Source organism: Ursus americanus, chromosome 2 (genome assembly GCF_024610735.1).
Source record: "Ursus americanus isolate L20-20 chromosome 2, mUrsAme1.1.p, whole genome shotgun sequence".
NCBI lineage: Eukaryota > Metazoa > Chordata > Mammalia > Carnivora > Ursidae > Ursus > Ursus americanus.
In genome coordinates this window covers 58,692,289-58,718,664 of record NC_142128.1, presented here as the reverse complement: position 1 = coordinate 58,718,664, position 26,376 = coordinate 58,692,289, and the positions used below count along the sequence as shown (strand labels likewise).

At 33.1% G+C, this 26,376-nt stretch overlaps 1 pseudogene; it reads left to right on the top strand.

Annotated features, from left to right (window-relative positions):
• The first annotated feature begins 18,720 nt into the window (after positions 1 to 18,720).
• LOC123800096 (peptidyl-prolyl cis-trans isomerase H pseudogene) lies at positions 18,721 to 20,206 on the top strand (annotated as a pseudogene).
• The last annotated feature ends 6,170 nt before the right edge of the window (positions 20,207 to 26,376 follow it).

Here is a 26,376-nt window from a genome sequence, read left to right as displayed (position 1 = left end):
ATCCATAATAAAAAATTTATAAGACAAAGTTCAAAAATTAGACATATATATTTAAAGAAGAGAAATATAAATCTCAATGAGTTTTCAGTGACTTATTTGCACATAAACTTGTGTTTTTTACATCATGTAATTCAAAATGTACTTGAGGTGGCTTACAAAAATTTTTAAAAAGTAGAACCTCTAAAATAATTGTATAAAATAATCTGTCCATGTGATAAGGATGGGAATTGATGTATCAGAATAAAATAGGTTAACTAGTGTTCTCAACACTACACTGATACGAATTTTGCTTAAAAATCTATTTAGATTTCAGGTATCTTTAATTAAAACTTTTTAGAAACATTAAGATAATTTTTTTTCTGATGGTCAAGATAGATAACATCTGACGATGGCTTTTATAACACATAATGGGTTTTTTTACATTAACATCAACAAAGTTTTCCTAAGAAAGTTAAATATTAGACTATAAGAAAAAAATAAGTCATTTCAAAATTCTCCAGCATTCCTTTCTTCTATCCACCACACACACACTCACATCCGCATACTCACACCCAAATCCCCCCACACACATCAAAGTTGAAATATATTTCTTAATTTCCATGTCTAATTATTAAGAACTTCAAAAAAGAGAGTACCTTTTAGAAAATCATACTTTAAAGATTATAGTCTGTACAACTTCTGAAAAGTAAATAAAAGAGAAAAATCTGGCTCTCATCTTCAGCTAAGTTGCCAAACAGACTAGAAGATATAAATCAATTTGAAACATTCTTGAACTACACAGACTGTATGAAATACTGTCCTTAACAAGTGTGGAAATTCTATTTTTGGCATTTATTTCCTATGTATTTCCATTTCCTGTAAATACATACATAATGTATTTTTCGATAAATGTCTCTAATTGAAAATGAAAGTTACCTATTCAAGAGACTCTTTCAGTATTATAATAAAGTTATTTAAATACTATAAATGGGATTAAAATTGAAACCCATGAAAGAGGTTTCAGTCCCACAGAACAGAAGGTAATAGATTTGATATTTACAGAGCTCCTGCAATGGCTTAGGTGTGGAAATACCATTAATACAGTGTGGAGAGACTTTTCTTATTTTTGTCTTTCATACTCATTTATTAGAGACCTTTATTATAATATGTCATATATATATTTAAGATGAATAATTCCAGAAACTGAAATAAAAACAACACTTTGCCAATTATTTTCTGAGTGTTCACTCAGTTAAAGATATCAAGATAGAAAACAGTGTAAGTAAAATCCCTGTCCTGAAAGAGTTAAGAAACAAGTAGGCAGATTCATATATCAATGAGATTTATGAAAAAGAGCTAACTTTCTAATCTTGCAAAAGTGTTAATGTCCTTTAAGAAAGAAATTGAAAAATGTCCATGACATTTTTCATGGAAGAAGCTGAAAAAAACATTTTTGTCGGGTGAAGGAAGTAGCTGGGGGTAATGGAACTGCAGGCAGATAGTATGGGCAATGGTCAAGTGGACAGAAACGTCTAGTAAACAAATACCAGGAGTCCAATTCAACTAGAATTTAGGATAGAGAGCTATAGGATTAAATGTATATACAATACAGAAAGAAATCCAAAGTTCCTTAGAAGAACAATGGCACCACTAGTACAACATTTTGATATTTTGATATCTTCATTTCCTTTCATCCACACGGCTTACACAATGGACAGTTACAGTGGTAGGAAGCAAGGAGTGGATAGAGCACAAAAACAAGTAAGAATCTATTTAAAATTTTCTAGAGAAAAATGATACACTGAATTTGAATAATAACTGCAGTCATGGAAAGAAATGTGTACATTAGAAACGTTTTAGTAATATACTGAATAGGAATTTGTCATGGATTGGAAAGGTAGAAATTTATGTAAATATGAATAAGCTTATATGGGGATATCAAATATGGGGAAATAATATTAAGGAACTTCATTGCAGAAAAAGTTAAGAAAAGCAAGGTTATTAAATATTACTTCTATTTTAGATATCCTATATCTGGGCTAGCTCCTAGATATCAATTAATATATACACAATGAAAGATCTGAAGAATGGGGAAAAAAATTCTAAAAGAGAAAGTTAGGGAAAAAAACACTTTAAATTATTGAACAAATAATATACCTCAGGAACAATTCTAGATGCTTCCAAATACATAATCTCATTTTTTTCAAGCAACCATGTGAGATAAGTATCATTATTTTATTTTTAGTGCCGAGAAGCTTTTTAAAAAAAAGATTTTATTTATTTATTTGACAGAGGGAAAGAGCACGAGCAGGAGAAAGGGCAGAGACAGAAGGAGAAGCAGGCTCCCCTGAGCAGGAAGCCAGATGTGGGGCTGAATCCCAGGACCCTGGGATCACAAGCTGGGCTGAACGCAGATGCTTAACCAACTGAGTCACCTAGGCACCCTGAGAAGATTTAAACTCAAAGTAAGTAATTGATTTTTGTCTAAACTGGCTGCTGGAATCAACCCTTCAACCTACTTCCATTTCCAGTATACCAATGGTGTGAAATACGTAGATTTTTGAGTCAACTACTAAAGAGACAAAAATCAAACTCTTGATAGTAGATGAAGTCACTTTCAAGTTGGTAAAAGAGTAATATAAGGAAATAAGTATTTATAAGAACTGAATGAATGAGTTCTAGGGTGGATCTTCAGAAGTGATTGGGAGAAAAACACAGAACTGCCGCAAGGAGAGCTACTGCATCTGAGGATGACATTAGATCTGTTAATGTAAAATTGCACCTGCGTCTCAGAGAGTAAAAGATGTTTCTGCCATCATGTCACCACACAATGGCCTCTCAGCACCCAATAAACTGAAGAATAGACCCTGAAATGACACCACAGATAGTCGCTCAATGTCTAAAGCATGGCTTGCTTATAAATGTAAGAAGGGGGAAAGTAAAGAGAAACAAAGAAAGGAAAAAATCGGAAGAGAAATGGAAATTATATAAAAAATCCCTACCCCTCACTTGTCTTTCAAATATTATACATTTGCATCCAAGTGACAAAACCTGAATTATTATCCAGATTTCTAGCTCTGAATAATCTGAGTAACCTCTCCAAATAAGAGAAGAATGAAACAGATGTTTAGAAAGTTAATCTATAATATTCCCCCAAAAAGAGAAAAAAGATGAGTACAGTCATACTTTATTTAAACATAGAGGAGAAAAGGATACCAGTATAAATGATAAAAAATAGACAGCAATAAAGAATGAATGGAAGTGTAAAGCTATTAAGGGAACACTTCTCCCCCCAAAGAAGTTACTGTTTTTAAGAACAAGGGATACATATTGAACACCGTCAAAACTTAGGAGTAACTAAGGTAATTACAGTGAAGAAAATGTAAATATCAAGGTTGCTTAAATAATTTCACTGAATTATTGAGGGTAGCAGGTATATTTTAGAAGTTTGGTGGTTTTTTTTTTTAATAAAAGAGAAATATAAACCCAACCTAAAGATTTATGGAGGTTATTGGCATGTTTTTTGTTTGAGAGACTTTGAACAAAATAGTCTCCAATTTTATTGAGATATGACGGACATATAATATTGTGTTAACTTAAGGTGCACAACATAATGGTTTGATATCTATATATATTATAAAATGATTAACAATAAGCTTAGTTAACAGCCATTTCCTCACACAGTTAAATATTTTTTTCTCGTGATGAGTTTTAAGATCTACTCTCTTTCAACTTTCAAGTATACAGTACAATATTGTTAACTATAGTCGCCATGCTGTACATAACCAGAACTTATCTCATAACTGAAATTTCATGCTTTTTGACTACCTTCAACTATTCTCCCCCAATCCTCCTCCCCCATCCCTCCTCCCGCTGGCAACCACAAATCTAGTCCCAGTTTCTGTAATTTTGAGCTTTTTAGATCCCACATATGAGTGAGATCATAAGACTTTCTCTGTCTGATTTATTTCACTTAGTATAATGCCCTCAAAGTCCATCCATGTTGCTGTAAATGGCAGGATTTTCTTCTCTTTTGTGGTTGAGTAATATTCCATTGTATATGTTTACCATAATTTCTTAATCCGTTCATCTGTTGATAAGCACTTAAGTTGTTTACATATCTTGGGTATTGTAAATAATGCTGCGATGAACATGAGAGTGTGGATATCTCTTCTAGATCCTGTTTTTATTTCCTTCAGATATATACCCAGAAGTGAAATTGCTGGATCACGTGATAGTTATACTTTTTTTGAGGAACCTTCATACTGTTTATCAAAGTGGCTGAACCAATTTCCATTTCCAACAGTGCACAAGGGATCCTTCTTCTCTACATCCTTGCCAACACTCATTATTTCTTGTCATTTTGATGATAGCCATTCTAATAAGTGTTTTGACTAGAAAGCAGCTATCAGAGACAAAGAAAATGCAAGTGGAAGGCAAATAATTGCTAAAGTGAGTACCTAGGCAAGGGAGAAGTGTTTCAAATTAAAAGAGAGAGAGAAAGATCTCAGGAAAAGAAAACAAGAATTTTTTTCTTGGTCAAGATGGAAGTCTAAAAATAAAACAGATAATGAAACAATAATATTTTTAAGACATTGGAATAAAAATTTAAAAGAACTGGTGTATGGTGGTCTTACTTTTGGAAGATGAAGCCGGGACTTTGGATAGGAATTACGGAATTGAAGGTTTGAAGATTATGTAAAAGGGTAGATGAAGCCACAGAAAGGTGTATCAGAAGATGATACAGAAGGCATGAAAAAAGATTTTATCAATAACCATCAAGTTGAGGCTAAAGTTAAATGTAGAGTGAGGCATAATTTTATTTATTTTTCTCATAAAATTCAGCATCACAGATTTGAAAGAGAAAAAATGGTAATAGAGCTGAATATTAGCATAGAAATGACTATGAAGACTTATGATAGATTTGGAGAATATGGAAAGATCAAGAAAATAATATTCATGCAAACGTTTGTAAGAGTGAGTGAATGAGAGATGTAGAAATAGGTAGATTTCAGTTGGGGAGTACTCAGAGTTTGAGATTTGGGATAACAGATGAGCCAAAGATAGAATCATTTTAGTCCATGTCTGAAATAAAGTGAAGATTTAAGCAAATTGACTAGAGAAAGTATAATAATGGTAACACTTGATTTATCACAATAGAGATACTATATGAAGGATATATAGAATAAAAGAATGAAGTTGTGTTAAAATCACTGAGGAAATTCATATAAAGTCCCAGAACTCAGGTGATAGAAACATCACATACAAAAGAGCCTGTGGGTGAGCAAAATCCTTCACAGAAGTGCATTGTGGAAATCTAATTTTAAAATATACTTAATATTTTAAAATAAATTGACCATGAATAGTATAAATTCTGTGTTCATCTCCATTGTTATACTGTCACATTTGAAGCAATATTGTTAGGAAATTATTATAGTAAAGACAGTTTGGGGAACAATTATCAGAAATAGTGATGAATTGGTAACTTAAAATTCTAGATAATATCTACCTATTATTTCTCTTTGAAACACTAAGATGATTAGGCATTTTAATATATACTTATTAAATCAGTAATATCCTAACTTTCAAAATGAACACAAATCTTTCACTGAAATTTCTCCAATGTCTGGAAGTAAATTTAATTTTTACTGTTAATGTAATAATCTGTAGTCATTCTTCAGGTGGTTATAACATTATTTTAGATTGATAACTCATAACATTTTTAAGCTTATTGTAAAAAGAATGTGAAGATATTATTCTATATAGGTCACTTTCTCCAAATAAGACTATGTCTAAATTACTTTCATGTATAAAGTCAATATAAAAACAACAAACTAAAAAATGTCAAGAATAAAAGTTAACATTATTAATTGAAAAAAAGAACAAAAAAATCAAAGGTAAATAATCCAAACGCTGATTCTTTTTTAAAAGAACCACAAAAGAGACAAAACTTTTATAATATTAAAAGCAAAGAGATCCAAAGGGAAAGGAATGAAGTGAGAAATAAGATATAAACATAAATACAGTAGAGACAAATGAGTCTAAGAATACACCGCTATCCAATTGATGTGTAAAGTGCTGAGGAAATGAATGGTTTCTTAGTAGAAATGTGTATTGACAAGAAAGGATACAGCACTTTGAGACCAATGCAGGGAGAGACACTTAAGATGGAAACTAAACATCTATTTAAAAGATTCTGAATAGCATAACATATAGAGAAGTTGAATCATTGTATTGTATACTTGAAACTAACATAATATTGTACATCAACTATACTAAAATTAATTTAAAATGCTTTTTAAATTGTACTGAACATAGCTGGTTTTCTCACTGTTCCATCTACACTTAAAAGAGTTAAATTTATCACTTAGGGTGGGAGGACCAGGTTCTCCAACTTTACCACCAGTTTGTAGCCGAGCGTTTATGGCTCATCTGCCACTGAAGACTTGGAGGCATTGCCTCACTTCAGGGCACGAGAGTCTATGATCCCAAATGCCCACTGAAGTTACTGGATAAGACACCAGAGGAGACGGTGGAATTAATCACTCGTGGAGTAAACCTTATTCCCCTCTCTTTTGTGTTGCACCAAAACAGAATTTCTCTAGGAAGCTGTAGGGGAGAAGTCCTTAAGTGTCCTGTAAAATCTAGAGCAGTCTGGTCAGTTTTTCTTAAGCTTGTTTGAAATCAGTAGCTAACATGGTGATGCTTGGTTTCCCATTACATCTCACCTTTCCTTACTCCTTCCCATTGTTATTGCCTTCTATTTGCACCTCCTAAATAAAATATCCATTCTTTGATTCTTTTTTTCAGGCTCTGTTACATAGAGGACTCAGGGTAAGTTATAGGGGATTTAAAAAAATAAAAAAAGAAAGAAAGAAAGTGATAAAGATAATTTAATGCATTTAAACTCATAATCCCAAACTTTTCTTTTCATTTAACACTATAGACAATTCAATACCCAAGAATAGTCAACAAATGAATGAAAAGAGATTTGCTCCATCTGTATAAACCACTATAATCAAATCATTATATTGTTTTAATACAGGTAGAAAAATATTATTAATAATCTAGGGATATATATATATATATATCGATACATGTAAATGTGTGACAAAGGTGGAATTTTATGTAAGTGAAATAAAAAGATGTTTTGGTTGAGAAATGCAATGGTATTGTTGAGTGCCAATGAAGAATAAAGTCAAGACAATTTATTTCACAGTACAATTTTAAATAAGTACCAAAATGAAAGTGAAAAAAGCAAGTGACAAAGAAAAGTGTAAAATATGCTATTTCTGTATAAAAATGTATAAGAAAATAATTGGAATCCTTCCAAATATATATGTTTGTATGAGCAAGGAGAAAGGAATGAAAGGACACAAAACCAACCAGGCTACCAATATTGCTGCCTCCGGTCTCTGGGGATGGCGGGTTTGGGATAGAAAACTTCATCGGCAGTTTTCATAGTGTCACTTATTACAGTGAGGTTATATTATTTTTGTAACTTTAGAATAATCAAAAACGGATGAGTTTGAAGAGAGTTTAAATACTCTCGTCCACAATTTTAAACAAGAAATATAATAAAACACAAAATTTTTAAAAAAGATAATTCAGAATCTTGCCTGCAATTTGAAAGAATAACAGTAAAATGACTTTTACCAGTAAAAGATAAACAACTAGATTTGTACTTTAAGTATTTATATAATGCTAATTACAGTGTACCACCTTTTAGGAATCATATATTTAATCTCTAAAAATCAACTTCATCATGTTTAGAAATTCACATTTGCAAATGTGTCTGAGATCATACTAACATTTTGTACTCTGTGACTTGGCATTTACACATAGTATTCTTTGCTCTACCATCAGTAAAATGAGAACGATATTCATCTGTCTCATGGGATTGATATAAGGATTAATTAGATAATGTTTATAAAATGTTGTGAATATTAAAAGTGCTAAGTATTATGATGCTTATTACTGCACTATTGACTCATCTGCGTTCCTAAAGGACTTAATCTATTAGTTGGCTAGCAATCAACATTTCAAATCATCAAGCCACTGAAAATAGCTTCAAATCTTTAGCAGACTGAGCCTAAAATAGTTTCCTTTGAAATTGTCTCACTAAATAACAAGAAGTCCTTTTAGTGTATTTCACCCAATTTAATACCATCTCCCTACAATATTATTCAATCAGATCTCAAGTACCCTAAATTATTTCTCCAGTGATTAATTCATTTTAACTAACAAATATTGCTTTAGCATAATGCCTATAGACATGATCAGAACATTTCAAAGGATTTACAAGGAAATCTGTGAATCTTAAAGCTATTATTTAATAAAACAATGTGTTTATTTATATTTACTACTGAGATTTTTTAGGTAAGGTCTTCAAACTGTAATTTACAAAGAAATCCTGTCTCCATTACCAATGATTACCATGTGCCCCCAGAGACTGCTCTCATTGGTTCCTATATTCATTCAAATATATATATATCATTTTCATTCTATTCCAGTCATTCTTTCTTAGCTGTTGGTTTTAGGCAATATTTTAGAGCTTACATTAGAAACAAGAAGCTGCGCAAATTTTGGAAAGAACAGGACACAAACTGTAAAAATAATGACATAGACAATATTCAGTAGTCTCCCATCTTATACAAGCACATGGGCTCAAACTTATAACACAGTTATATCAGCTGAAAGTAAAATTGTGTGTCAAAAATAAATCTGGATTGAAGATACTTTGAAATTTTTTCCTAAAATAACAAAGACTTAATATAAATTCATGTTAGTTAAAATACACCACATTTCTGCTATTCTTCTTAATATAGCATCCATTTTCAAAGCATCCATATTCATTACAAATGAATATATAATTTATATTCTATTTTATTATTTCTATTTGGCTTTCCAAGTTTTACAATTAAAAATATTGTTGAAGAAAAGACAAAATAAGTCAGTCAGAGATCAACAAATACCATATGATTTCACTCATGTGGAATTTAAGAAAGAAAACAAACAAGCAGAGGGAAAAAAAGAGAGAGAGAGAGAGAAAGGAAGAAAGAGACTCTCAATTATAGAGAACAAACAGATGGTTACCAGAGAGGAGGTGGGTGAGGGGTTGCGTTAAATAGGTGATGGAGAATAAGGAGTGCACTAGTCTTTACAAGCTCCGGGTGTGGTGTGGAAGTGTTGAATGACTATATTCACACCTGAAACTAATACTACATTGGATGTTAAGTACTGGAGTTTATATAAAAATTGTTTAAAATGATTGAGATACCGATGCTCTCTTCAATAGTACCATCTTTCTATCAACTCTTAACTTTCTCATACATTTAATTTAAACACTGAAGTTGTGAGTACATAAGTAACATGTACATTTGTTAAAGGAATATTTTCTCATCAGCAAATATCATTTCTTCTTTCATGTGCTGTTGCACTATCAGATTTGTTAAGTAAAGTTTATAAAACTACTATTAATATACAGCATACTATATACTTTAACAGTACACAGTAAATAAATATACAGCCTATTATTTACAAAGACAGTATCTGTTAATAGAATCTAGGTCTATAATGGCATATAAAGTAGGATGCAAGAATTCACATCTATTTTTATGTTAATTGAAAGTTTTATGGATATTGATTGTTAAATTTCTATAATGGAAAGTGAAAGTGACTAGCATATAACATTATAAAATATTTGGATATCACTATTTGGCTATACATTACAAAGACTTATAAAAAAAATAAGACATGTTATTTAGGGGATTGTTGTAATAGGCTCTGATAGATTTTAATAAGCTCTACAGTTATATTTTATTATTTTCTCTAAATGAGGTTACAGCATTAGAAAACCTTGGGAAGATTGTATTTAAAGCAGAGTGTTAAGGGAGTGGTATTAGGCTGTAAAAAATCTATTAGAGATTCACTTAGAATATGCTCAGGATAAAGGACACAGTTTGGAAAACATCAACATTTAAGGAAAAAGAATAGTAGGGAAAAAAACAATAAAGGAGAATGAGAAATAAGGGCCACTAAAATGTTGTAAAATTAGGTGCCACAAAGATGCGAGAAAGGAAAGCAATTTGAGGAAATAGGTAGTGGTTAACAATGCCTAATGGTCTAGAAAAGGGCAGTCACACAATCTATAAACAGATTTTTTAAACAAAACATAATTGGCAATTTTGTCAGTGAACATTCAGTTTTGAAGTGAAGAAAAAGAGAGAAAATAAGCTGCTAATGGCAAAGGAAAGGGACAAAGAAGGAAATAGACTAAAGAATGAATTATAGGTGGGGAAGTGGAGACAGTAAATACCAACCACTTCTCAAAAGGATGTCAGTGAAGAGGAGAGTTGAGATAGTGTGGTCATGGATGTAAATGACTGAATGTGATAGTTTATTTTATGTGTCAACTTGACTGGGCCAAGGGATGTCCAGGTATCTGGTTAAACATTATTTGGGGAGTGTGCATATGAGGGTGTTTCTGGAAGAAATTAACAATTGGGATGGTGAATTGAATAAAGCAGATAGCTTTCCCAATGGGCATGGACATCACCTAATCCATTGAGGACCTGAATAGAACAAAAATAAAAGGGAAGATCGAATTCTCTCTGCCTGATTACATGAGCTGGAGAATTGGTCTTTTGAAACAAGCTCTCCTGGTCCTCAGGCCTTCAGACTGACTGGAATTTACGTCTTCTCTTTGGCTCTCAGGACTTTAAGCTACACCACTGATATTCCTGGGTCTCTGGCTTGCAGATGACAGACCATGGGGCTTAGCCTTCATAATTGTATGAGTCAAGACATTATAAAAAATCATATATACATATTATTCATTCTGTTCCTTAATACAGATTTTGATATTAAGAGTAGGTCTAGAGGAACAGAATTTTAAAGATGAGTTTTCCAAATTAGTTCTGGGGTTTCTGGAATTAGCTCTCCAATTTGATTAGATTTAAAGACACAAATGATTTTATTTACAGTAGCAAAAAGCACTGACAGCCTGCCGTGTCTATGATGTGACCTATGAATGAAAAGAATGAACTCAGGGATTTAAATTCCCGGTTCAAGCATGGTGTAAATTACCTGTGTCCTTGAGATAGGCCCTTATCTCTTGCAGATGCAAAGATGAGATTGCTGAAAATCAACATAGAATTTCACTTTATGGCTGACTGAATTACAAAGCAGGTTGAATTCCCAGCCTCACAAGATGTCTACTGTTAAAATGAGGGTATTGATTATGGAAGAATGGGATCCTAAAGTTGGAGGTGGAGAGACACAGGAATCTAGGGACATGGAGCTCCTAAATTCTGATGCTTTTTTTTCTTTTCTTTTCTTTTCTTTTCTTTTCTTTTCTTTTCTTTTCTTTCCTTTCTTTTCCTTTCCTTTCCTTTTATTTTTTCTTTCTCTTTCTTTCTTTCTTTGTTTCTTTCTTTGTTTCTTTCTTTGTTTCTTTTTTCTTTCTTTCTTTTTTGGATTGGAAGACTTTAAAATATTAATTTCCTCATGCTGATTTATAGATTCAACCTAATATATATATATTTTTTTTTAAATATATATTATATATCAAATATATATGTATTTTTTCAATATAACATATATATATATATATATATATATTTTTTTTTTTTTAAAGTAGGTTCCTCATTCAACGTAGTCCTTGAACACACAACCCTAAGATCAAGAGTCCCATGTTCTGGGGCACCTGGGTGGCTCAGTCATTAAGCGTCTGCCTTCGGCTCAGGGCGTGATCCCGGAGTTTTGTGATCGAGCCCCGCATCAGGCTTCTCCGCGGGAAGCCTGCTTCTTCCTCTCCCACTCCCCCTGCTTGTGTTCCCTCTCTCGCTGGCTGTCTCTCTCTCTCTCTGTCAAATAAATAAATAAAATTTAAAAAAAAAGTCACATGTTCTATCAACTAAGCCAGCCATGGCCTCCAATTTGTTTTTCTGTTTTGTTTTTCTTTTTGCCATTAGGAGAGGAGAGGTCTCCCACCCGCCAAAGGAAGTAGCTTCCATACCCCCAGTGGTATCAGGCTTTTCTGTCCACAGTAGTGTAAGCCTTTTCATCTCTGTATGATCAGATTAACCATATATTCTGCATTTTTTGAGAGAATGGAAAAGGCTTCCACTGAAGCAGTTGCCTTGTGGCATAATGCTGACTCTCCTTAGCACCACCCACATGTGTACTCTTTGCTTCTGATCTATAACTAGACCGTAGACCCAGTAGTCCCTAAAAGTGAGATACAACAAATGACCCATAAGAGATGTATTACACTCCAAAAGAACTACTCGAGTATTCTAATTTATACCAACATGAATCTAGGGAATATATGTGGAAATGGATACTAAGGAGGTGGGATAATGGTAGAAGAAATGTAATAAATTTGACCCTTGAACAATGCAGGGGTGAGGGATGCTGACCTCCCCCACAGTCAAAAATTGGCATATAATTTTGACTTTGCCAAAACTTAACATAAGCAGTTAACACATATTTGGAATGTTATATAGATTATTTATTTTCACAATAAATAAGCTGGAAAAAAGAAAATGTTATTAAGAAATTTATAAGCAAGAGAAAATACATTTATAGTGCTGTGCTGATTTTGTCAAAAACTCTATGTATAAGTGAACAGTTCAAACCTGTGTTGTTCAAGGGTCAACTGTAGATACATGATAGATACATAGATAGATGATAGATAGATAAATAGATGATAGATAGATAGATAGATAGATAGATAGATGATAGATAGATAGATGATAGATAAATAGATAGATAGATAGATAGATAGATAGATAGATAGATGATAGATAGATAGATAGATAGATAGATAGATAGATAGATAGATGATAGATAGAAAAGGATAGATGTTTGTGTGTGCAAGTGTCTTTGTTTTCTTTTATCTCTTATTCCTTTAATGTAGCATAGAATATGTTGACTTTATATCATAGTGTTTATGTATTGTTAATTTTACATAACAGTATTTAACTTACGGGCTATCAAGGAAAAAGTATTTGAGCGAGACAGGGAAACTGAAGGGACCCCATTAAAAAAGCCTTTTTCCCCCCTTTGCTCCTTTTCAGGCTTCTGTTCTTGCTAGGACCTGCACCCCGCCCCCCTCTACACATGGGTCTATCTTTGAAGGTGTTTCCTGAAGAGATTAACATTTGAATTGGAGAACCAAATAAAGCAGATGGCCTTTTCCAAGGGGGTGGGCATAATCTAATCCATTGACGGCCTGAATGAAATAGAAAGGCAAAGGAAGAGACAATTCCCTCTCTTTTTGGTTAACTGAGTAAGTCTGAGCATTGACCTTCTGTGGTAAGAACTCCTGGCTCTTAGGTCATCAAAATACACCACTGGCTTTCTTGGGTTTTCTGTTTGCAGATAACCTATCATGGGACTTCTCAGCCTCATAATCATGGGATTATAAGGTATTGGATTTGTTTTTCTGGAGAATCCTGACTAATAATATTTGAGTATTGAGAGTGGTTTTAGAAGATGAGAATTTTAAAAATGAGTTTTCCAAATTAGTTCTGAGGCCTCTAGAATTGGCTCTCTAATACATCCCCTATTATCTTTCTTTCTCTAGAGAACCCCATTACACTGAGGAAACTGGGAGATAAGTCACTGAATTGGGGGAGAGCTGGAAACTGAGTTCAGGGTTTTGAGGGGCCATTCCTGTGATTATGAAGTCACCCTTCAGGACTGATAGCTGGACTTCTATTAGAGTGAAAGATAGAGTCAATAACAGCATCCTAAAGAGACAATCAAGGGGAGAAATCACTGCAATGCCAAAGAAATTAGACAAGTTTCTGTTCTGGTTGTATGAGCCTCAAAATGTATGTTTACACCTAAAGGAGGGTGTGGGCTACAAGAATATGTACCATATCTCTTAACCTAGAGCTTATAAAGTTATTTGGAGAAAAAAAAAATCAGTTAGTATTTAAGAAGACCAGAAAAGCAGTGTCTGCAGACTGTCATACTTAGTTAAAACAAGGAGATTAAGGAAACATTTTACAGGTAAGTTGAAAAAGCCAAAGATTTTTCTGGTTGGTTGGTTGCTTGATTGGTTGATGGTTACTTGACCTCCAGTCTTATTTCATATGGAATAGGATTCAGTGTGTGCAACAGAAAGGCTGATAAGCATGTAATTACCATAAGAAAGTGTGGTTGGTATAAAATAATGTTAGCCAATTTTTTGTGTGTGCTGTACAAGTATGAGAAAATCAAGGGAAGTTGTCATATTTGTCCATAATAAGTTTAAAGGTGAGACTAAAGAAGGTTCTTAACTCAAAATAACAGCTGAAGGAGGACTTTTCAAATAAAATATGCCAAGAAAAATGGCGGGGAGGGGGGATGCAGAAAAGAAGACGAGGAGCCAATAAGAATAAGAACTTTCTTTTATTAACTATGTTGTTAATAAGCTCCAGTTTAACAAATTAGAAATCAAGGCAATTGGTTCTGTTTCTTGCTGATTAGCCTTCTAGGCTAACTAGTTTTCTATTGTCAATGTTGGCAATGAAGTTGTAATTCCTAAGGATCAAATGAAACTGATTACATCTCAAATGCTATTAATATAACATCAAGAAAAACCAATAGTCTTCTATATTCTCCTCCCCACAAATGTGGCTGGTATTTCCATAAGCCACTAGATGCTTAACATGAAATTCAGAAGGGCTGAAAGCATAAAATGAAAATAATACTGAATATAATTGGAGTTATAATTTGATATGACTGAGAAATAACAAAATTATACAACTTAACTAGAAATGATCATTTTTTGTGTCATTGTGCATCAGACAGACAGAATCAGATGTATAAGGTATGAAGTGAATTCAATTATGAAAAAATAAAGTTCGATTTTTTTCTAAGAATATTTTATATACTAAAGAAGTTCTACCAGCACTTAAATAGGTTTATTTAATTCACTTTTTAAAGATATATAAGTATGTCTGGCCAAATAAAAGATTTTTTTTAAGGCATCTGAGTTTCCAATTGCAAAACCTTTAGTTTACAATTCCACCAAAATTCTATACACTATAAAATTGGCAAGAAATTTGGGGGAAGGGTCACTTAGAACTAGCTATGGCAAAGCAGCCCTATTTCAGAACTTGAAAGAAAGAAAGAAAGAAAGAAAGAAAGAAAGAAAGAAAGAAAGAAAGAAAGAAAGAAAGAAAGAAAGAAAGAAAAAGAAAGAGCGAGCGAGCACCTGGGAGGGTAGGCCTCATGTTTTACTGCAGCCAATCATTTTAGAAGTGCTTAGCACATTTCCATAGGTTCCTTACTTTTGTGTATTTTGTTCTGCTTTATGTTATACAGTTCAGAGCCATCATCATTTCCCATCTCTCTGTTGTATAAAATATAATCTGATGGTTATATTTTACTCAGTAAAGATCTACTTATATTAATCTACACTCACTTGTACTGCAAATTTCCTATGATCTCCCTGGTTGTGTGTATTATCAAATATGTGTTACTGTGAAACTTAAGCCCCTACTAGGCACAGAAGTACTGCTATGACATTTGCAATAATCCATTTATTTATTCTCCAATTTCTTAAGTATCAAAATAACCTTAAGATTTATGAGTAAAGGAAATAAAATTGGGTTATTTTCCCTTATTTTTCCCAGAGGAATAAAAAACTAACCACTTAGAAACAGCATGTGAGCTAGCTTATCATATAGCTCAGAATTTGTGCTATTTTTTTTTTTAAACGCTGCTTCAAACCTTCATTATTTCTGAAGATTTCAAACTATGAGTGACCAAAATTGCTAGGTCAGTTTGTTGAATGATCCTTGGCTGGGCAATCATGCAGATTATAAAAGAAGAATGGAAGACAGAAAAGCCACTAAATTTAGACAAACCAGTCCACAATTTTAGAATTCATGTTTGAACCTGTAATCTAAGTCAAGTCTCTGTACTTGTTCATCTTGTTCCAACAGTCACCATATTTCAGAGAGCATAGGAAATAGATTGTTTTTGTGTTTTGTGTTTCTTTCTTTCGTTTTTTTTTTTTTTATTATTTTGTTATTTGGTAAACAAGGATTCTTACAGTTCTGTATTTCAATGACTTGGAGAAAGTGCTGGAAAAACAATGAAGTTCTCTTGTTTTGGAGAAGTAACGTTCCAGAAACCCCCCTCAGCTAACACATTCACATACTCTCATCACATTCAGCATACTGGGGGGTATTTGTTCCTCTACATAGTGGCAGGAATCTGTTATACTTAGAAGCACAGACGCCAAAGTCTAGAAGGCAATAACCCTGTGCTCTGGTAGTGCGAACAAAGTCAAAAGGGGTGGGTGGGATAAAATCTGTGAATTTTAACAATTCTTCCCCTCTGTCACATGTCAGAAATCAAGCATGAAAACAATCAAGTTGTGTTTTCACAATCAGCCCACTTATTGCTGCTGCAACTGGGCTGATCATAGTGATTTCAGTCCAGTTTTAATGGCCATTAATAACATGATAGTTACACTGTGACCTGAAAAATGTCACTTAGAATATACTTGTTGAAATTGAGCTACAAATACTGTATTTTATGTCAAAATGTGTGCACGTATTTTATTTATAAATACGTTTAGATGGTATTAGATCTTGAATTTGTTTTTCCTTTCCTTTCCTTTTCTGTTTCTGGGGGCAGGGGTAGTTGGGGTCCATTTGGATTCCAAGCACCAATGTAAGAACTTTAATTTATTCCTCTAGTGACAGGGAGCTGTCCCTTTTTAAAACATAATATGAGCGAAAATATATGTCCTATCACAGCAATACAAGGGAGCCATCCCTGAAAATCAGATGGGAAAAGAAGGAAACAGAAAGACTTAGGAACCCACAAACTCTATAATCAGTTCTGGTCAAAAATAAGCACTTTACAATTGAGAATAGGTTTAATTTAGACTTATAATTTGAAAACATGGAATGGGTAGCAATTATGAATTTCAAATCTGAATGATCTGTAACCTGTGGAGAATTCCCTATGCCCTCAAAGACCAACTTTTTCTCTGACACTTTCCCTCTTTCAGTCTTCTGACCTCTCAAACCAAGTGGGCACATGATGCATACTCTTGGCTACCCACCATTGATACAATGGTTTATGCACCCCTGATTCACCTGCCAAGGCTTCACACTAAAGCTTCTCTGAACACATGCCTTACCTCCTTTCAATTCCCATTAGTCCTATCTGTTGGTTCTCTGTCTTGCTGTAGATTCAAATAAGAAGTGACCAAACTCTTCTACACTACTGTATTTTCTCAAAGTGTTCCATGTATTCATTCTTGTTGGAAATATATCTTATAGTATATGAGGGAAATTAATATTTAATATTTTTAAAAGAAATTCTAGTTACCTCTATGTGCCATTGAAAACTGCCTGCAAATGCTAGGGTCCACATTTTTGTAAAATTTTCAAGGCGATCCCAAATTCTACATTAGAACATCTATAAAATACAGAGGATGCAAACACAATCAGCACTGGGACTGACTGGGTATAAGGTAGTATGCTGTGAAGGGAAGTGTCGATCAAAAATGTCACTGTGTGCGTGTTCAAGGACTTCATATAAAACTCTATAGGTAGAGTGGATGATTAAAAAGATTTAAGCAGAGAGATTTCATGATTGTGTTGTTCCTTAAGTGGTTCAAAAAACCCCAAAAAACCAAAAAAACCAACCCAAGAGTTTTTCTGAATCTGGATTAGAAATGTGCAGGAAAACAGAGAATCAAGAGTCAGAATAATAATCACAAGTACGTCACAATACGAGTAGACCTGGAAATCAGCACTTGGTGGAAATGATTTTAATTTGCTCTGAGCTTTTTAAGGATGGCCCATATTCTCTATCACACACATTTACATTTATATACATATATTTTAATATAACAAGTACCTGATTATCTCACAAGTACACAATATGGACACATACCATTATGATCTCATAGTATTCTTTTTTCTTTTTTTAATATTTTATTTATTTGAGATCGCTGCTTAACCAACTGAGCCATCAGGTGCCCCTCATAGTATCATTTATTTATTTATTATTATTATTTTTTAAGATTTTATTTATTTATTTTGACAGAGATAGAGACAGCCAGCGAGAGAGGGAATACAAGCAGGCGGAGGGGGAGAGGAAGAAGCAGGCTCCTAGCGGAGAAGCCTGATGTGGGGCTCGATCCCAGAATGCCGGAATCACGCCTGAGCCAAAGGCAGACACTTAATGACTGAGCCACCCAGGCGCCCCTCATAGTATCTTTTTAAAAGAATGAATAGTGCTGCTTCTCAGCAATTATCCAAAGTATGTATAACTAATTGAATTAAATTATCCATATACCTGTATTATTCTACTTGTATCAAATTATTTCTGCTATCAATTTAAAAGCAATGAAATGCCTTATTTTCTTTACACTAATGCCATACTTCCCGTCGTAATATTATGTTAGATGCTATGTTTGAACTCAAGAAATTATTACAGTAAACATGAAAAGCAGCCAGCTTTGGTCCATGCCTATTAAGTAGGCTAAAATTTCTAGTCTTCACCAACAATAATGTGACTTTCCAAATAGATACATAATATGATTCCATCTAAATTTATAAATAGATTTTACATAAATGATCTTAATAGCTATCTTAATCACCCTGTTCAATTGCCACAGTAAATTCTAGATACCACAAGAGAGGTAACATTTATGCTACTTGGGGCCAACCTTTCCACATGTAATTTGAAATCCAGTATCTCCTATAGTAGGGAACTATGGGCTTCGCTGCCTGGTTACACATTGCGTTCTTCTCATCACTATATGAAGATGTTTACTTCACCAACTACAATGGTTGATCTAACTGGTTAGAGAACTGGACTGCTTCTATTTGAACCAGTTTTCCAACTATCACCTGAGTCACTCTGGCTAGGTTGATTTAAAATCCCTATGCCTTCATTTCCTCCTCTCTAAAGCTAGGAGAACAACCTACCACCACAGGAATTTGCATGGATTAAATGAATGAAGAAATAAAATGCATTTTGAAAGTGCAAGACAGATAGTAAATATTGAGAAAAAATTGAATGTTACTATTTTTAAATTATTATTTCCATTTTTATTTAATTAATCATTAATTTAACTTTTTATTCTTTTTTTCAAAAATAAGTTTTTTAAATTATTAGTTTATACTTACAATTTCTACTTACTAATCTGATATTTGGTCTTTCTAAATGCTAATTTTGTAATAATTCTAAACTTCCAAGAAGCATGTCAAGTGTCCATTACTCAGATTTACCAGTTGTTAATATTTTGCTACATTTACTTTAACATGTGTTCTTACTCTTTTATAACATGCACACACACATCCCCAAACATTTTTTTACCAACTTTTGCATGATCACACATTCTATTTATAATTGGCATGAATGGGATAAAATTGACCTTTTTAGTTTTGCCTTTGCCCACTGAAAGATAATTGGAACAATTATTTTCCAGTAGTAATGAACACATCAGTCCTTTACAAAATCATAAAGTCAGGAATTTCCCAAGCCTTACCCTATTCCATAATATATATTTTTATTTATTTATTTATTTATTTATTTATTTATTTATTTATTTATTTTAGAGAGAGAATGAGAGTATACAAGCATAAGTGAGGGGAAGGGACAGAGGGAGAGAGAATCTCAAGCAGACTCCAAGCTGAGCATGGAGCCCCACACAAGGCTCAACCTCAAGACCCTGAGATCATGACCTGAACAGAAACCAAGAGTAGGGATGTCAGCATTGGCGGCCAGGAAGTTGGCCGCATTTAAGATTGAGATCTTTGCGGACATTGTGCCTAAGACAGCCGAGAATTTTATGCAGTTCTGCACTGGAGAATTCAGAAAGGATGGGGTTCTGATAGTATACAAAGGGAGCACCTTCCACAGGATCATAAAGGATTTCATGATTCAGGGTGGGGATTTTGTTAATGGAGATGGTACTGGAGTTGCCAGTATTTACCGGGGGCCATTTGCAGATGAAAATTTTAAACTTAGACACTCAGCTCCAGGTCTGCTTTCCATGGCAAACAGTGGTCCCAGTACAAATGGCTGACAGTCCTTCATCACCTACTCCAAATGTGATTGGCTGGATGGGAAGCACGCAGTGTTTGGAAAAATCATTGATAAACTTCTAGTAATGCGAAAGATTGAGAATGTCCCCACAGGCCCCAACAATAAACACAAGCTGCCTGTGGTGATCTCACAGTGTGGGAAGATGTAGTCCAGAGCAAGACTGATCAGATGCCTTGAAGACTTTTCCTCTTCCATCACATAAAACTACTTCATGTAGTGGCACCTGGGTGGCTCAGATGGTTGGGCATCTGCCTTCGGCTCAGATCATGATCCCAGGGGCCTGAGATCAAGTCCCTCATTGGGCTCTCTGCTCATCCGGGAGCTGCTTCTCTCTCTCCCTCTGCCATTCCCTCTGCTTGCGCGCTCTGGCTCTGTCTATCTCACTGTCAAATGGATAAATAAACCTTAAAAAAAAAAAAAAAAAGAAACGAAGAGTCGGTCGCTTAACCAACTGAGTCACCCAGGCAACCTCCAACCCCCATTCCATATTTTTATCTTCCTTCTTCCATATAACATATAAATATATTAACTATATAAGTAAGCTACACATTGAACTATGTATAGGTAAATATTATTATAATATGTTAATATATGGTGAAATCATGAATTTATACTGACATTTCCAATTTTTATCTAACACCACAGAATCTCCATTCTTGCCTCTTTTCATTCAGCATTTCTTATTCCCTTCTTGTGTAGTGAGGATTCTGGCTTCCAACAACATCAGTATATTTACTCAGTCTTACAGTACTGCCTGGTTGATTACAGAATTTTGACACCCAAAATACTATGAAAAACAAACTATTAAATAGAATTTAAGATTGTTTATTTTTTCTCTTTCCACTGAGAACATAGAATCAAAATGTTGGGTTCAAATTTACTTGAATTGGACATTCCTTTTTTTTTTTTACACTTTTTATTTTGAAATAATTATAGACTCACAGGAAGTTGCAAAAATAGTACAGAGATTCCTGTAAGGTCTTCACACAGCTTTTCTCAAAAGCATTATCTTACATAACCAGAAAATTCACATAGGTGCAACACTGTTAACTGGACAACAGGTCTTATTCAGATTTCATCAGTTTTTACATGCATTCATTGTACACCTTCACCTGTAACGCAATAGCAATCTGACATCTACCCTCACGTGCAATTAACTCCTCTAGAGAAAGTCATCCCTACCTTCTCTGGGTAGGGACAGATGCAATGGACAGAAACTTTTCAGTCCATATTTAACTGATGTTTATGTGATACTCAGTAATCTTGACAACTTCCTCCTGTGATCCTGGTTTTCTTTAGTTTCTGAGAGACTGCTTGTCTTTTTCAGTATCTCCTTCCCAGTCTTTTTATAAGATCCTCTTTTTTATCTACCCCAGAATGTCAGGGTTTCTGCAGTTTACATCTGTATTCTGCTTTTTTTTCCTCTTTCCTTACCCTTCTGCCACAAAATAAAAACTGAGTACATGAAGACTGAATGAATGGACTGAAAAATTTGCTTTTATGGAACACTATTTTGTCATATTTACAAATGCAGTTTAAGTTTTCCAATAGATGTTTTAAACACCAGCAATTAACCGTCCTAATATTAAATTCGATCCTCAAAATCAGAGATGAAAAGACTAATGTAGTTTGAAAGAGATTTTTTCCTACAATTCTTCCTTTAATTCTGAGCTTTGTTCATAGAAACTTGATTATAGAGCAGTCTAAAATGGTTTGAATTCTCTCAACATCACTGTATTATTAAGGTTCCTGTTATTCTGATTAAATAAAACCATTGGTTTCCAAGCATCATCCATCTGAATTCTGTCTTATTTCATTTATTGTTCAACAGAAAGGAAGCTGGATAATAGGAAAAAAAAAAAAGAAGAAGAAGAAGGAGCAGCAAAGTGAAGAGCTAGGAATTAATAACAAAGAGAGACCAGAAGGCATCTTTGCGATTTAGTTCAGAGTTGGAATCATTTTTATAATCTACAAGCTGACATTCTGCTCTTGCAATATGTGCTAAACTACATGATTATGTAAGAATTTAGAGCAGATCCTAGGTATATATTATCTACTTCATCTATCAATATTATTACATCTTAAATATTAGAACATTATTTATAGAATTGAAAAATAGAAGTGATCTATTACTGATGTGAAATAAACTGTGCATGCTGATTTACTGAGATACTGAAATTAGGTGCTTACTGAATATTTTTAATGAAATAGTTTGTTTAATAAAGTGTATTGTTTGCTTCACAAATATAGAAGGAAACCATTTTATATAGTCCTTCAAGGCCAAATCAAATCTACATGTCAAAAATTGATTATTCATTCCACATAATGGAAAAAAGTGGAATATGAGTTGGAAGACTTTATGCAGCTATACACATGCAGGGTGAAGGTATTAAATATAAGGTCCTAATTAATTATAAGGTTTAAAAAGTGAACAATAAAAATATATTATATAATAAAAGCAAACATTAATTTTAATAATTAAATATGAAAATATGTTAGAGGTTTAAATGACTAAAAATAAAGAGGGTTTATTAGCCCCAAACTGCCAAATAAAAGGGACCTTGAAAAGAAGTATACAATAGGAAACAAATTTTGATAAAGCTACCCTGCAGAAAAGGAATGGTTGTTATGCATTCTGTTCTGTAACACACTTGTTTTTTAATATGAATTAGCTTATATACGTTGCATAAATAGGAGAATGATATGAGTAAGCACATGCTTGTTTATATGCAATTTTCCCCAGCAGATTAATGTCTTGCAGCAATCATTAAAAATACTGAAAATCCCACAGAAGCAACTTTCTTTGGTGAAGAAGGGGATAGTTGATAGTCTTTGAACTGCTAAACCCTCCAATATATTAAACTATTTTAGGATTGTTCATACATAGAAGAGAAACTTATGGGCATATTGCCTTTTATTTTAGAATAATGATCAATAAAAATGGTTTCTCCTGGAGGGTGTTTTCTAACTTTGATGAAGTTGTTCCTTATTTGAAAAAAAAAAAAATGTCTTCTGAAAGTTTTATTTCACAGGAAACACAATTCTCCTGATTTAATGGTATAAAAGATTGTCATTCCAGGTGTAAATTCCAGAGAAGATTTAACCATACTAATATTTTCATTGGGATTACTATTGCTTTCACTGAGGCTCTGATCATAAAGTATTGGGTTTTGAGTGATGGCAACAAATCTGTTGTTCTCATAGCCCTATTATTTTTAGGGTATGGTTTTTGTACAAGACGGTTTTTGGGAACCCATATATAGCAGAAACTCCTGTACCATCTTAAAGATTATCATATTTCTCAAATTACTAATAGATGAAGGTAACATGAAGAATTAAAAAATATCCACAATGTCAAAACATTCCAAGAAACATATTATTAAAAAATTTAAAAGTTTACTACTAATTTAGTAGCAAGTACATAATAGCAGAAATTATCATGGACTTCTAACACTTAGGCAAAACAGAAAAGTTGTTTTTCCTTTGAATTGGAACATTCTAGCCTGCCAAATAAATTATAAATTCTTCAAGGGAAGTAATTGTGTTTTCTTTCTTTCCTATCCCCAGATATTTTCCTTTCATTATATACATTAAATACTCAATAGGTGCCTATTGTTCTTAGATCAAGTATCAACTCACTTATTATGAAAAAATATTATTACCCTTTATGGAAAGTTATACAATAATAACAATCGTATTTATATTTAGTCTATAACCCAATAATCCTATGCCTATGGATTTTCCTTAGAAAAAAAAGTCACCAGAATTTAAAAGTACATATAAAATATGTTAATTTATCAATTATTCATAAATATATTCAAATACACAATGATACTAGAAATGTTTAGTAAGTTACTATATATAAAATGAACGAAATATTTATTAAAATAATTATTAATAATACACCAAAACACTAACAATTTTATAAGATAATATCAAGGGGGAAGTGCAGTATATCAAATGGTATTGTGATGATAAATGGTGGTGTTTGGTGTTTAGAAAAAAATGCCAAGGTAATATGCTAAAATTAACATATGTTTTATAAGGTAGAATTATTTTAATTTATTCCACATTTTTATCTTTTTTATTTCATATTTTGAATAATTTAAAAATAAAATGCTAAAATAATTTTAAGTTGCAAATTTGATATTTTGTTGTCTTTGACAAGAGTTAGTTTGTTCTTTAAAAGATTTTTTAAATCTAAAATAAAAAATGTAATAAACTATATTTGACATCATGCTAGCTACGTGAGAAGTAACCATATAGAGATACATCTAGAAAAATGAGAGATAATTCTGTATAGATACTGTGTTCTTAATTCTCTACAAGTAATGTACTCTATAGATACTGTTAGTTTATACCTATTACATATAATGATAATTATCAATATACATATGTTCTTGTGAGTTTTTTTTCTGTATTTTCATGAATAATCTGTAAGGCATCATATGACTAAAGGCTTATTTTAATTATTATAACAACACACTATGTAAATTAATGTCTTAAATGAGGACTTTTAATTTATAAGCAAGCACTATGATTATTTCCTCATATGTGGTATTTTGGAAATGCTATTTTTTAAACATTTACTTATCTATTACCTTATCTTGCTGATATCATTTTAGTAATTCCTCTTCATTCATTGTGTAAAGCATATAAATATACAATTTCTATATGCTACTGTTAATTAAATTATATCTCTATAAATTATCCTTTTATTCTTTAGTAATAATTTTTATATTAACTTAAATTCTGTTCTGCATGATATTAACATAGTATACTAACTTTCCTTTTGTTCATATATGGTACAGTATATCTTTTTTTCATTATTTTATTTTCCACCTTTTTGAAGATGTATATTTCAGCTATGTTTCTTATAAGCAGCTTATATTTGAGATTGCCTTCTTTTGATTATTTATGCATTTCTCACTTTTTAGAAAAGTTTATGATGCCTATCATTCTTCCACTTTCTCCTTGGTGGTTATCCTGGAAATTACAACATACCTACTTGATTTACCAAAAATTGACATTTTGCTTCTCCCTGGCCAATGTAAATACCTTAGAATGTGTTAACTATTCATTCCCCTCACAGTTTATGCATTCTTGTTTTCTTATACATATGCACATATTCAGAATAAGGTATCATATTTTTTTGTTTTACCTACCCATATATTTAGGTTCGTCTACACATTTATATTTTCCATTCTTTTTCCTCTGTATCTGTGTTTTCAAACTTGAATCTGTTGCCATTTTCCTTCTGCCTCTAAGAGACACTTCAGTGTCTGCTGGTCAAACATTCATTAAATTTACGTTTGAAGTGTATCTTCAAGTAGGTATATATTTCTAAGTTGGCATATGTTGCTATGTTGTGCATGACCATGTGTCTGTTTTAGGAGTTTAACCAGATTCTCCCTCTGTCTCTCTGTGTCTGTTTCACTTAATCTCTTTCTCCCTCCCTCTCTCTCTTGTTTTTTGGTAGGCTCTAGACCCCATGTTTTATCCCCTAGAATTTAAAGGACATAAAAATCCCTGGGTAGCTTTTCATTTTCTCATCCTCCCAAAGTTCCAGAATTGGCAGATGTTCCTACAGAAAAAGAGATCCCAAATGCTAGACTGACCTCTCTAGGGTTTTTTTCCCCCATTTTGTGGCTATTGTCCCTATAACTTGTACTGCTTTTTTTGCTCTCAGATGTCCTCACTAGATGCTTTTCTAGTCCTTTTCAGTAGAAGCATTGGTTTGAATTATCTAGTCTTCCCTTGGTGAAAGAGATCCTTTGTTACTTGCAAAATTACCTTAGTAAGATGCAGCCATCTTGCTGAATGTCGATGGGGTTCTTTCATTTTCACCATATAGTTTTCCACTGTTTATTTTTCAGTTGTTCTGGAAGAAAGCTTTTTCAGTGTTTGTTCTTGCAAAGAGTGTTACTCTACATATTTTTTGTGGATGTCCACTAGTGCACATGGGCAAGAATTGTTTTTGCATATAAAGCTTACTCTGTGGGTCTGTGTGGTTCTTTCCTCCGGAAAGGTTTTCTTCAGCTATTTCTAAAGCCACATGTGCTACCAACTAAGCCGTTTACAGGACTCGGATGGGAGTTTTAGGCTCAGATTCTCCACATTAGTGTTCTAAACTTTAAAATCTCATAGCAGTGCTCTGTGTCTCAGGGAAGAACTGTGCATTTGGATTCCTGCAGTTCCAGAATGCTCACCTTTACTCTGATCCTCTGCTGCGCTGACTCCCCACCACTTACATCTCATTTTCCCAGTTTTTCAGGCGTATGTATTTATGCATCCTTCCCAGCTCATTCCTGCTTCTGC